This window comes from Gymnodraco acuticeps, unplaced genomic scaffold, assembly GCF_902827175.1.
Source record: "Gymnodraco acuticeps unplaced genomic scaffold, fGymAcu1.1, whole genome shotgun sequence".
Taxonomy (NCBI): Eukaryota; Metazoa; Chordata; class Actinopteri; order Perciformes; family Bathydraconidae; genus Gymnodraco; species Gymnodraco acuticeps.
Window position 1 is genome coordinate 3494059 of NW_022989890.1, and position 14633 is coordinate 3508691.

General features: G+C 42.6%; 1 protein-coding gene across 1 annotated transcript in view; it reads right to left on the bottom strand.

The window, feature by feature from the left end:
* LOC117535378 (T-lymphoma invasion and metastasis-inducing protein 1-like) overlaps positions 1-14633 on the bottom strand; it is a 40817-nt gene that overhangs the window by 24147 nt on the left and 2037 nt on the right. The window contains exon 2 of the mRNA XM_034199825.1: positions 826-931. The gene's annotated coding sequence lies outside the window, so the exon portion shown is untranslated. The remainder of the gene's footprint in view (positions 1-825; positions 932-14633) is intronic.

Consider the following 14633-nt stretch of genomic DNA (forward strand, 5'->3'; position numbering starts at 1 on the left):
ATTCACAATGCATCAATATCACCGTCTACAAAGACCTCTCAACTTTTAAATGCCCAAACTCCTTTTTGTCGTTTAGGTATATTTCAATTTAAGTCAAATGTTGATGAATAAAGTATTGGAAACTGCGCAGTGCACTGCAGTAGCATCTATTACTTTGATGCCTAATCCTTGTTGCAAGCACTTTTCTCCTTCAGTGGTGTTCAAATTATTCATGTACTCCCAAAACAGTTAAAATGATCAAAGAAATCAGTTTGAAACTGCGTAGTGCTGATGATAGAGTTATCGGAGCATCCTGCACCGCCTCATGCCCTGTTATATAAGCACATGGAGCTGCTGAGTCAACTGCTTTCAGATCAGCCGGTCCTCTGTGAGTCACACCACCTCATCAAACCCACACCATCAGGTTCTCAGTGTGGGCTCCAACTGCAGAGACACTGACAAACATATTCTAGTCTAACACATTGTTTTGTCTTGTATTGAGAATCAAAAGTCAATTAAAAGTATTCCAACAAACCGGTACAATCCAAAAGAACAGCATTATTGTTAGTGTGCATTTAAGATAAGATAAGATAATACTTTATTGAGCCCAATTTGGGAATTGTTTGTGTTGCAGCAGCATAAAAGACATGGCATTGTACAATACAAATTTAAAAAACTGGAAATAAACAAAAAAGTAGAAAATATGTTGAATTAACAAATTAACAATAACAAAAACAAAATATAAAGCAAGTTATTATATATACATAAGTATGTCAGGGGTGGCATATTGAATATTAAACTGAATGTAGCAGTAATAAGAGAGCAAAGTGTACGAACTGTGGTTACCTGTGGTTAAGCAGCCGCATCACTAGCTTCTCCACATCAGCTCGGTGTCATCTCTCACCGACCGCATGATCCTCCGCACATCCTCAAATGCCGGTGTCAATTTGCCCTGAGAGGAACAAGAAGAGAGAGAAGTGTTTCAGTGGAGCTCTCACAACTTCAAAGTGACCTGATGTGTCAAACGCACACAGGGGAGGAGAGAGGAGACGGGAAGGGGAAGGTAGTTCTGAAACCACTGCAGAGGATCTACCAGGTACGTCACATAAAGCGGGTGAAGTCAAGTTGAAAGGAAAGCTGTGAAACGCACTGGAGAGGGAGTCTATAGGAGAGGACACAGGGGGCAGGATGAAAGAGAATAAAGGACACTGTGGTCAGTAAGCATGGAGTTAAGATGATGCAGTGAGGCAAGTTAAAAGCACACACATTTAAATACACACATGAACATAAGTCGCAGATCATCAGAAACAAAGTGCAGAGGCATTATCTGAGCCTGAGGGGAGATCAAACTCACAAACAACCGCATTGTCTTAGAAAGGCACACTGACACTCCTTGCCAACCCGAAACCATACAGGCATGTACGGGCATGTGCACAAATCATTTTGTATTAACACCCGGCAGACGAGGAGATTTGAACACACACACACACACACACACACACACACACACACACACACACACTTTTGGTGAAATGACAGAACATGAAAGCAGCTATGGTGAATGATTTTCGGCTTAAGACTCAATTAAACGATCCTTGCCAACACGACCTAATTTCCCCTAATACCAGCCCTGAGCTGCTTAGAGTAGACCATGATTTCCATAGTATGCTATGTATAGTGTGAAGGTATGCACGTTTAAGCGCTGTGTGTAGTGGTGCACATCATTTCAGTTCACAAAAAGATCAAATAAATCTAGTTTGCACGAAGATATCACTGATGATCCTTCTCAGTCGGCTGCATTCAGACGCCCCCTGGCAGTATACAGCAAACACTCATGTCAGATGTGTTCGGTTCTGATAAGCCTATAAGCAGGAGAATAATGGAAAAGAGAATATTTCCCTGCCTTGTAAATAAGAAAGGGAAAGAAACAAGCAAAAGAGAAAAGGAGAATGTGCAGTCTATCAATTGCAGAGCAGATGTCAATCAACACAGAGTCTTCCTTTCAAATGTGGTGGGTAAGTAAGTCAGACTTTTTTCCATAATGCTAACAAAGCATTTTTTCTCTACCGTTCACTTTGTACCTGCTGCTCGTATCATTGATTATAAGCAGAACTGTCCGTTTGATTATTCTCTGGGGAAGAAATACAAGGAATCAACCCTGTTACGGTTCTCGGAAAAGATACAGAAATGAGAGTTTAGTAAAGGAGAAGTGGAAAGGACAATTAGAGAAGTACGGGTTGTGGCAGTTACAGTGCGTGGAAACCAACTACAGTGTTTCGTTCCACTTCTCAACTCCAGTATGGGTGTTAGCCGCTGCAGTACATTTCTCCCCAGCTGTGGGAAGCAGTTATATAAGATAAACTTGACCCTGATACTTCTCCTCCTCTTCCGTTCCCCTGCTTCCCCCTCCACCTTTTATTTCTCCTATCTCCTCCATCCCATCCAGCGTAATAAGGCTTAGTCCAACCCACACACTTCAGAACCAAACAGAAACACACGTAGCACGATGAACAAACAATGCTTGACACGGGCTGAATATTTATTTTGGAGAGTCCTGCTTTCTTTTTTGAATCAGTGTCAATTGTTGGCCATACTGTAATTTCAAACACAAGACTTGATACCTAAAACGCTAGATAGTGCATGTATGTTTGATGAATGGAAATCAATATAACCCTCTTGTATACAATGGCTGTCCTCGCAGATTTACAATTATACACCATTTGGATAATACAAACGTTAGAAAACATGTTTTTTTAAGACGTAGAGCTCTTGGTTGCATTGGCTTTACATTGCAGTTGCAAAGTAGCTAATCTATTCTCCTATCTGTCTGAGTGGAGGTGAAAAAAACACACACACAGGCCAAACAAACAAAACAATCCTGTCCGACACAACGCAGGGGAAATCAAACCACTGCTTTTCCTCTGGCGGTGTACAATCTAAAATGTTTAGTCTCTTGGTTTCTACTCTCCCCGTACCCTGCGGCAAAGCATGGCAGAGGGGAGAGGGGTAGCGGGGAAAGAGAGAGAGAGGGGGGGGGGGGCTCTCTGATAAACCCACGTAGAGCCGAGAGGTGAGGTGAGGCTGGAGGCACGGTGTATGAGGAGGGAGGTTGCTGAGGTTGCTGCAGAAACAGAAAGAAAACATATGGCTTGTCCTGTGCTCCGAATGGAAGTTTGATATGGAAAAGTGTGAAAACAGAGGCAGACAGAAATAAAAGAGCGAGGGAGAGATAGACAGAGACAGATTGGGGGGTCCTATTGTTGCTGAGCTCTAAGTGGATAAGTAGACATGTGCTCTGGCTGCCTCTCTTCGGGCTTAATTGAGGGAGCCGAGACAAAAGAGGAAACATAATTATTCGCTCTCTTTCTCTCAGTCTCTCGTTCATAGCTCTCATTCTCGCAGTGTATTAACACATTGAGAGAGTGTATTAATACAATGGCCTGCGCAACAGCAGCCGGAGCATCATTACCATGCAGACATGCCCACTCACGAACACACACACACACTGACAGCATACAAAGAACAATGCTGCTGAAAAGACAATTCCATACTGATTAAATGTCTACGAAACAAAAATCAGGTCCGTCGCTTCATTCTAAACCCAATATGTCATTTTTGTGTTTTTATAGTATACATAGCAGATCAGCTGTTTTCCAAGGAGAGCATGAAGCTCTTCTGGCTGAGTATAATGGACACAATAATAATAATAATAATGATTTAAAGACCAAGGGGTAGACCTAGGACCAGGTGGAGGGATTATATCTCTTCGCTGGCCTGGGAGCGCCTTGGGATCCCCCAGTCAGAGCTGGTTGATGTCGCCAGGGAAAAGAAAGTTTGGGGCTCTCTGCTGGAACTGCTACCCCCGCGACCCGACCACGGATAAGCGGGAGAAGATGGATGGATGGATGGATGGATGATTTAAAGACAGCGCTGAGTATCATACTGGGACTGAATGTGGCATTTAACTACGCTGTCAGATACAACTCTGCACCGGAGCTGTCACACTCTTTTAGCTGCTGTTGCGTGAAAAAGACGCTCGTCACCTATAGGCTCTCACGTCTATCAGCATAACCTCACACGCGAGCAGGTATTCTTCCTGTGGCACACAATAGTACAAAGGCAGACGTTGCTTCCAGTCACACACACCTGCCCAATTTTCCCAGGAGAAATGTGAGCAGGTTTTCCGACTCACACACACACACACACACACACACATGCTCTCACACTCTTTGGATACATACCAAAGGCCTGTCAGAACAGCCACGGAGCAGGCACGCCCTGCTTCCCCCTGCCAATCTTTTCATCTCTGCACCTGTCCCACAGCTCCACCCTACATGACACACAGCTCAGCTCTCCACATTCAAACCACACATGACGTGGATGTGAGCTACTGTACTGCGCTGTGATTGAAGCCAAACTAAACCTGTCTCATTGCTTTTAGAAGCCTGTCACAGTCTAGACCGCCTGACACAGAGGCTGCTGAAATCAGACTCAAATGATTAAATCGATAAGCCCCTTTATCCCTGAAATACAACAGACCTTCATCATAACAACGTACAAACCTTTAAGTATAATACTCAAAACGTGTTACCTTGAATGTTGCACATATAAAGACAACACTACTGCAATAGGTTTAACTTTAGTTTACAACTGTCTTAAACAGAAATAAATATCTGTTGCACTTTTTTGTATCTAACATGTGCAAAAGGGATCTCATCCAGAAAGAAAGGAAGCTATCTCAAGCTTTTAAAAAGTGCTTGAATCTGTTGGGGTTACATTTAATTTGGTGTACACTTTTGTTTGATTGTGGAACAAACTGTAAAGTCCTTAGGTTATAGAGTGGCGAAGTCACGCCCATCTACTTCCGCCCCATGGGACCTTATTTCAGAAAAAGTATGTATTGAAGTCAATGGAGAGAGAAAACGTATCTTTCGATCCCGTTTGAATTGTGCCACGAATTACACACATGATGTTTGTCAATCTTAAAAAATCATTTCCATGTCAAAAAAGTCACAGTTTGTCTTAAAACTGTTGAAATATAAGACTATGACAAATACGCAACTAGAAAGACTACAAATCCCAGAGTCGCGTACATTAACGTTACACATTACACTCGTGTTACTCACCGAAACCTTGTAAAGCCGGTCCCGCATTCTGGCTCTTACGGAACATGACCAGACTTGTAGTGATTTTCACCTATTTTAATACATTTCACCTCATTCTGAAAGAAAGAAGTGAAATGTGCCAACGTGACGGCCATCTTGGTGTTGGTGACGTATGCAAGACCAGAGATGTAGTTCATTGAGCGCTTCACACAAAAAAAAGTGTTACTTCACAGTTTTACGACACATTTTAATTTTTTTGACTTGCAAAATTATCTTTTAAATTGACAAACATCATATGTGTAATTTGTTGCACAATTCAAACGGGATCAAAAGATAATCTTTCTCTCTCCATTGACTTCAATACATGATTTTTCCAAAAATAAGGTCCCATGGAGGTCCCCCAGAGAGGGAGGGACTTCGCCACTCTATTCTATTTAAAAGGATTCAAAGTTATTCTTAGCTATCACCGTTAGTCAGGGGGTATTACACAATAGGAGCAAAGTCTGATGATAAAATCAAATCCACTCTCAAGGGTCCCACATTTGTTTAACCCTCCTATATCATTCAAATTGACTACTCTAATTGGCCATTCAGGACAAAAATGTCCAGAGTGATACCGGAGGGTTAAGACCGGGTGAATATAGTTTCAGATGTTATTAACTGCTGATGACAAAAGACAGCCTCATATGACCTCGACATTTGTCCTCCATAGTGAAATTGACAACCCAATAAATACCCCAAAGACAAAAGTGGAGCCCTAAAACAGACCTTAAAGGTAGTGACCAGTCTAGACACGGCTGTAACCAGAGAAGCTCTCAGCTTGATCTCTCTGACCTCCCTCTGCACCTCGAACCATGACCCCCACCCCCACCCCTATCAAGCATTAAAACACATGACGCAGTCGCTGGACTCACCCTTCCCTTAGGCCTTTTCCCGCACCTTTCACATTCTTTAAATGGTTACCGTACCCCCTGCCTCAGAGTGGGGACAGAAGTCGCTAAGTTGCTCTCTGGGGGGTAAACAAAGGAATCTCTGGATGGGAGAAAACTCCATTCCAAGCAAGTCAAAATAGAATACCATGGGAATCTGGGAGGCGGTTTTTATCAGAGTGCTCCATGCTGCCAGGTTTTGCATAAACACCTGCATGCCCCTGCAGAAATACACACAGACACACCTGGAAACCTGGGAGCATGTACACCGGGGCGTCCCTGTTGTTTACGCTGCAAACCTGCTTTGAAAGATAACATACACACTGTTAATAACGTGTGGATCAGGACTAGGTGCAGGCTCCATGGTCCAAACAAAAAAGGATTGGGGACTCATCTGTAAGTGCCCGTATGTATGTGCACACCTAGGCTTGTGTGCATTGTGAAAAGGACTATATATATATATATCTGATGGTGAGATGACAGTCCGATATGCTCTGAAAACATCCTATTGTGAGCGCGCACTCCACTGCTCTCCCACAGTCCCTGCTGAGAAGGGACTGTCTCCGACATCACTGGTAGAATTCCCTGGAAGAGGGAGATTAGCTCCTTATTCATCCTTTCGGGATCTGACAAGACACGCGCCACATCCCCCCGCGCTCAGCTTAAACACACATATGCACGTACACAAACAGTGCGCCTGCAAGCATTGAGTCCCGACTGCTGCTTCAATCAAACATTCATTTTCTTTTAACTGGTGAGAGACAAATTATAATTCCTTCCTCAAGAGCCCTTTCCTTTTGAGGACCACAGACAAGGGCAAAGCATGAAAATGACAGAATATAGTGGAGTGGGAGGAAATAAGACGATCGCTATTCATTTATTACAGCCCCTTCTATTAGTCATCTCTTAATAAGGAAGTAGGGAAGACAATTGATAAGATTCAGGACTGTGATGATAGTGGTAATAAAGCACATTGACTGAGAACAGTAAAGAGAGAGTAAAGAAACAAAGATTAATTAAATACAAAAATATAAATGACATGTTCAAAGCATTGGGGTAAGAGATAATTACATATGACATATCATTCAAAATGACATATCAAATGATTTTTAGATGTGGGTCAAAGTCTGTGTGGCATCTGAGGATCAAGTGGAGAAGATAAAGGGCAGTAGAGCCAATTCACTCCACTTTACTCCTCAAGTGTCACTAACTTCATTAAATACGCTGCTCCGTCTTCCTGGGAGCTTACACTGTACGCTCCTTAACTCGGATTTCAGCTGACTGTCTCTGCAGCGAAGGATTACCATATTTTAAAGAAAATCCTTCTTCCACAAGTCCTCCATTGAGTGAGAGGCCCGAGAGTCAATGTGTGTGTGTAGCTTTTGACGCTCCACTCTGTCGCTGCTGCAAACTCGGCGATCAGCGAGTATGAATTCAAGGAAGGAAACCCCACCGATTTAAACCTCCCATTATGATCATTTAACATGTATATTTGAATGTGAGGCTTTCACAGCGAGTTATCAGGGCACCTTATTTTACCGCATGTGCTGAGATGAAGGAGGAGATCAAGGTGTGTAAACCTAAATTAAATCTATTTGGACTTGTGTTGGAGTGCCACTTGAAATCCTCCTATGAGTACAACCAGCAGCAAGCAGAAGGTTGCAAAGCAAGTGGTGGACTATTGTTTTGATGAATGATAATAAATCATCCTCTGCTTTTTCTGCCAGTCCTCAATCAACGCTTGATGAAATAGTGATTGCGCAGACAATCGCCAGTCATGGAAACCAATCAACTGAATATTCATGGGGTTTGCTGCTCCGAATAATGTGAGAGGCAGAACAAGAAGTGTTGTTTAATTATCCAGGAGGAGTGGGACGAGACATTGACTGTGCTCCAGATTCAGATGGTAACCGTAGAAACCCTGCGGGGAAAGACGCAGCCTGGGGGAGGAGCGGATGAGAGTGTGGATATATAAGATAGAAACAGATGTAACAAAAGAAGAAGAGCACTGAACGGACGTGGAAGCATTTTGGGAATTTCTTGAAGTGACACGTGGGAAATGACTACAGACCGGATGGAACAGAAACTCAATCTCCACATTTGAAAACATTATATTTGTTGGACTAAAGGTTTACATAAAAACCTCTCAGTGTCATCCATAGCCAATCCAGTCGATCACTTCTTTATCTTAAAATAATCAATATAGTTTAGAGATTCCCTTTACATTGTATCAGCACAGGACTACAGTCTGGAACAACAGGAAGGCAAACATTTCAGCTAACGTGTCACTAACTTACAAATCAATTTGATCAGTCTGTTAAATAATCTGTCTTATCAATGTTGCCCTTTGGCTCGTGGTATACTGTGTTGTTTGTGCTACTGGATTTTGTCTTGCTGTGATTATATGTGATGCAAGTTATTCGGTTTTCTGCGTAATCTCAGCTACACAAATTGACAAATTCGCATCAACTTGGTTGACAAGGCAATAAAGTAATGAAGTGGGATAAGACACACTTCTGTAGAGAGTTTTAGGGCTGAAAAATGAATGTTGTGTTATCCCACCCCCTTCTCACTTAACTGAACTATTGTGGGAGGTTTTCTTTTCTGAATTAAGTGTCTATGTTATTCAAGCGTTGTTAAATAAAATGTCCTTTTGGTTTGAAAAGTGTAATGTGTTTTTATTCAATGCAATGAAAAAACCCCAATTAATATGTATGTGGCGCAAAAAAAAACAACCAAGTTTAAATGTCACTTCATGTTGGCAGCAATATTGTCAGACACTGACATGTGTAGACACCTGCAGACAAACACAGACAGGTGTGAATGGAGCCAAATTGGTAGGTAATACATCCGATTCCGCTCAGTACATGTTGAAGAGACAGCGAAATAACAGGGTGTGTGTGAGCCAGAGAGAGAGAGAGAGGGGGGGGGGGGGATAAGAGGGTGTTATCCAAAGGTATACTGATTGAGGTGGGAGGTTGCGACTGGGGGATGGGATGTGAGAGGAAAGAGGGTCTGAAAAAAAAAATGATGGTGATGAAAGGGGGATGAGAGGCTGTTAGAGCTGGTGGTATGGAGGGCTACAGGTAGGAAGATGAATGATGTGCACTGAGGTGGAGGAGACATGAGAGGTAAAGAGGTGGAGTGGTGCTGATAGGTCCTGAGGGGCTGATAGAGATAGATGTTGTGTCAGTTCAAAGCAGAGCAGATGTGAACAGACCCCATTTGTTGTCAGTAACGATATGGCCGGGGTAAGACTATCTGGAGAGGGTTATTGTCCGTGGGAGTGAGTGTGTTTAGGTGTGACCGAAAAGTATGTAAAAAGATAGAAACAACAATTATTACAACAATATACTGCAATATGCATTAAGTATTAGCTTACTTAGAAATGTCCTGCTGAGGGTCTTCAAATATATTGTAGTACTACCCAAATATAACCAGAGAGTAAGAAAGAGGCTTTGGCATTACTGCACAAGGACAGGTCGGGAAGAAAAGGTGAAGAGGTTGCTATGGGATCCAAAAAGGAAATGAAAGATTACGGCTGGAGAAGCAGTAGGCTACACCGTGAGAGTGTAAAGCGTACACAGGTATAGTGTAAAGAAAAAAGTAATTGGTAGAGGAACGGGCAACACCTAGGCTCCTGCTGTCCCCCTCCTCCCTTAGAGAAAGGGGGGAGGGGGACAGCAGGAGGTGGAAGGGGAAGTTATCTTAGTGCATCCCTGCACCTGAGTCAACAGCGGTGCTTGCAAACAAAGCGCCCCCTTGAAGAAGAGACAGGAGACAATGCAGAGCAGTGAGAGATGGGATAAGAAATGTTCAGCAAGAATGTGACAGACAAACAGCAGCTCTGTGTTGTGTCTCTGCCTCTCAGGTCAATAGAGGACGCAAAGCACCAAAACAATTCAGTACACAAACCTTATGACATTTTTTTTTTTACTTCAGAAATGCTTAAACAAAGTTTTCAACTGGCCATAAAGAACAAAATAGACGAAATGATTGACCGTTGTTGCCAATGTCTGCACGAATATCTCTCTCTCTATATATATATATATATATTGTATACAGTCCATATCAAATTGCTAGCATGCAGAATGTACAAGTTAGCATGCATACTGTTTCAAATCGCTGACTGTACTCTTTTCACATGATCATATTTTGTATCTGCTGTTTACTAAGGAAAACACCCTTCCCTATTGCTACTTCTTCATGCACACAAACACATCCTTGCACACAGCAAGGTGTGACAAATTAAAAGAATAAGGGTGAACCACACCCAGTATGTTGCATCTCTGTTCTGCAAATTTCAATCAACACAAACGGTTTCAGTTATTTTAGCACACAATAGGTCAAGTGTCCCACACAGACATTAAGCTTGAGTTTAGACTTTAACAAAACCCAGTGAGGATTAGGGCTGAAACTAATGACTATTTTCATTATTTACATTTCCTTCTAAACTGATCGTTCATTAAGGCCAAGAACAATATCAGGAAAACTGGATACTTTAGAGGCTAAAGTTTTATCTTCAAATGTAGATTTGCTGCTTGTTATGATAGCAAGCCCCTTTGTATTTACTGCCTTTATCAATAGATGTATTTTGACATTTTAATGATAACAAGCAGGACAGTAAAGCTACAGCATTTTCTTGAACCTTGCATTTGTTTCTATATTGATCACGGTAGTATCTATTAAATCTGCACTATGGTCAACAAATAGTTTTTAAGGTTGGTAAACCACCATTAAATCCCTGGATACTTTACTAATAGGAGTCCCGTTGGATTTTAGCAAATGGTTAAACGATGTCATGTGGCAAAAAACAAAACTATCACTGAGACGAGGTTGTAAACAACATGTCAGAAATGTGTGCCGTCTCTTCAGTAGATGGGGTTGGATCTAGGTCAATGGGTCCATTTCCCGTGAGTTGAGCTCTTGTGCGGACTGGAGCTGGAGGTTATTGTTTGGGCTCTGAGTGGCTGCGGTGAATAGACCCTCGCTCTCAGTGCATTAGTGACCTGTATAAGCTCCACACAAGTCACTGACATCTGAGTGCAGGCCTGAGGGGAGAGGACAAAGGCAATATGACCAAACATGCACACACACTCCTAAAAGCTAACCCACCAAAAGCCAATAACAAAAACACAGTCTAAAAGAAACCTTGTACAGCACTCACCACGGGGTTTTTATCCCAAAGAAACTCAATCCCAAGAACAAAATAAACCTCTGCAGCTCTGACCGTAAACCTTCGTCCTTGCCTTTGTCAGGAAAAAAAACCTCACACACTTTCAGACACATTTGAACATGCACACACTTACAAATGCATGCAGAGGCTTTTGAGACGCCTGATCCCACTGCATCACTTCCAGGTCAACAGGCAGGATTGTGGAGTGTGACTATGTGATGAGCACCGAGTCTCTGGTCAGCACTCCCTTTATGTAACTAATGTAATGTGGGGGATGAAGGAAAAGCAGGACGAGAGCAAAGGAGATGAGAGACAATGGCCTCTGCTTTTATCTCATGGATGTCAACTTGGACAGACACACACACTCAAACAAATCAGGGGGTGTAAAGATTTCCAAGCTGATGTAAAAAAAAAAAAGGAAATCCCACAAAGACCAAATCTCTTTGAAAACACTCTTAGCTCTCCTGCAGTAATTCCTCTCTGAAATCCCTACTCAGCACATCACACACACACACACACACACACACACACACACACACACACACACACACACACACACACACACACACACACTAGCATTCCCACTCTCTCACTTAAACCAGCTTCCTGTTCAGGTTACATATCAGCATGAACACATCCTTTGTTGGCTCATCACTCAGTAAACCAAATTATACATATTCACCTATATTTGCCTTTTTTCTTGAGCTTTTCCTCTGAAATAAGGGCACCCTAGAAAAGAAATATGTCGATCTAACCTTCTGAATATCAAAGAAGATGTAGACGCATGCATGCTTGCACACGCATACACAAACACGTATTTACAAATCATCAGCTGGCAGACAGCGTGGGCTGGAACGCAACAGTGATCAGAGATAATGGGCAGACAGGGAAGGCACACCAAGAGAGGAGGGAAGGAGGGAAGGAGGGAAGATGGGGCACGAGTCAGAAAAAGAGAGACAAAGACAAAAAGAGAGGAAGAAAGAACGTGAGGGGAAAGGAAGAAACTCCCAGTTGATCAGCAGCAGACAAAAGATAGGGAATGAGTGAACATGCCAGCTCATGTCAGCTCTGAGACACCCCTCCCCCTTCTGGGCCCCCTCACAAATTAGAGGCATCCCCTTCTGCTTCTCCCACTCCTTTTCCATCTTCTTCTTCTTCTTCTCGACAGGGGGTTGATGATAGGATGTTCTTCACCTGATGTTTCTCACTCTCCTGCTGACGACTCTTCTAGTCTTGCTCAACTAGACGGGTGACATTACTAACGGAGGCACGAACGCGTCAGTGTGACATTATGTTCACACTGACTCATTCAGCCTCTCTTGCACAATTTCTCATGTTTTCAAAAAGCAGTTTTAAAGGACAGCGCTGTGGAACTACATGCACATGGATACCGAAAGGGGTTCAACACACTTGACTCGTGCGCCCTTGAATGAAACAATGTCTCTGTGTGTAGCCATCATCACCAGTAGCGTGGTTTATAACCAGGTCAACCAAAGACCTTATTCCGGTTATCCTGTTCTGTAAATCATCTCAGATCATCTCAGATGTATCTTGACACACCCTTGTGAGTCATTGCCGTGTACTATCAGCTACACTGAGGGATTCCCCAGCTATTAAATGCAACTATGACAGAACCGGCGCCTTAATTGCACACACTCCAGAGAAACAGAAACCGTTTTCAGTGTCTCTCCACCTTAAGCTGTCAGTTTTGTCTTTGTCTTTGTCACCCGAAACAGATTTCATTTGTATATTTCTGGTACGATGACAGCAGCAGAGTCAAAGACAGACACGCAGAGAACCCACAGGCACACATTCAAAAAAGCAAACATTTAAACAGCTTGATTGCATGTGGGGAGAGGGGCACGGGCGGCTGCATAAGCCCTGTATTTGCTTAACAGCAGAAATAAGACAACCACTGAGGAAGTGGGATGGAGGGTTTCCTAACAACGGTTGCAAGAGGAGAGGAAGACGCACAAAGATGAGAGGGAGAGAGACATCACCCCCTTCCATGCTAATGGCATCATCCCTTTATCATGCCTGCACACGCTCATCACACTGCAACCTATGTTCTGTGTGTGTTATTATACAGAGATCAGAGGAGTCATATTCACTGAAGAGGAAAGACAAGTGAGAGTGTTTGCAACCAGCTTGATGATGATGATGATGATGATGATGATGATGATGATGATGATGATGATGATGATGATGATGATGATGATGATGATGATGATGATGATGATGATGATGATGATGATGATGATGATGATGATGAAAGCAATGAATCCTTTTCAGTTATAAAATGTATTGTTTTCTTGGAGAGTGTATGAGCTTTACATAAGCAGATCAAAGGATGAGTGTGACTTGATTATTTGTATTTGTCGTATAGATTGTATCAAGGCTGCAGAATAGTATGTTCACTGTGAATCTGCGTTATACAAAATAATCATCAAACTTTAGGGTTAAGACTTGGTATTTGATTAGGTTCATGTAAATATTGTAGTACTCATGTAGTTATTGCCTCAGTTAGGCTGTTAACTGGAAGGCAGGATGTGTGTAAAAGAGGACACACCTACTTACATCTGCCCTATAGGTGAGCTGACTTAGCCTGAGAGAAATACATCAATCTGGGTCAGTATGTGCACACACACACACACACACACACACACACACACACACACACACACACCCCACACACTCAGCCACAGGGCTCACTTAGCGGAGCCCCATCCCCCCTTTCACGCTCACAAACAATATTAGCTTACTGTACACAGACAGAGCACATGGTTGTGTGGATGTACACATATTTGTCCTGAACACACACTTGCACACTTAGTAAATGGACACACACATACACATTAACCTGGATGAGCGCTTTGTTACTGTGTGAGATAATGCCCCCCCCCCCCCCCCCTCTCTTTTCAGAGCCCCTGGGTTTTGCGGAGTCTTTGTCAATGTTGGAAAAAAGTGTGCATGCACGTACCCACACGTACCAGTTTTTATCTGCCACTATAAATCCTTCACGGATCACTTGCTCAAAACACCCTGCCAATATTCAACTACCTCATGATGGCAACTGAAGCACTGAATTGTAGCAATAGATAGCATGAAGAAAAGATAACAAGGAAGAGAGAGGGGGGGGGGGGTGGATCTTATTCTTCCTAAAATCAAAACAAACACTAAAAGCAAAGCATTTTAAATCTCAATGACAGGGCTGAGTACAGTTTACCAAAAAGTGACAGTTACAATCGAACAGCTTTCAACAGTGAAATATGTTTAAGTCTATTAAAGCAAGTTACTACAACTTACTTACTAAGACACTCTAAATTACTCAGAGTGATTGGTCCAGTCCCTTGAATGGTAACAGGGTGAATGACAAGCCAAATGTTAATGTTGGCAATAGCCAGACATTTAACAAATTACAGGTTTTGTTACAATGTTTTTTTG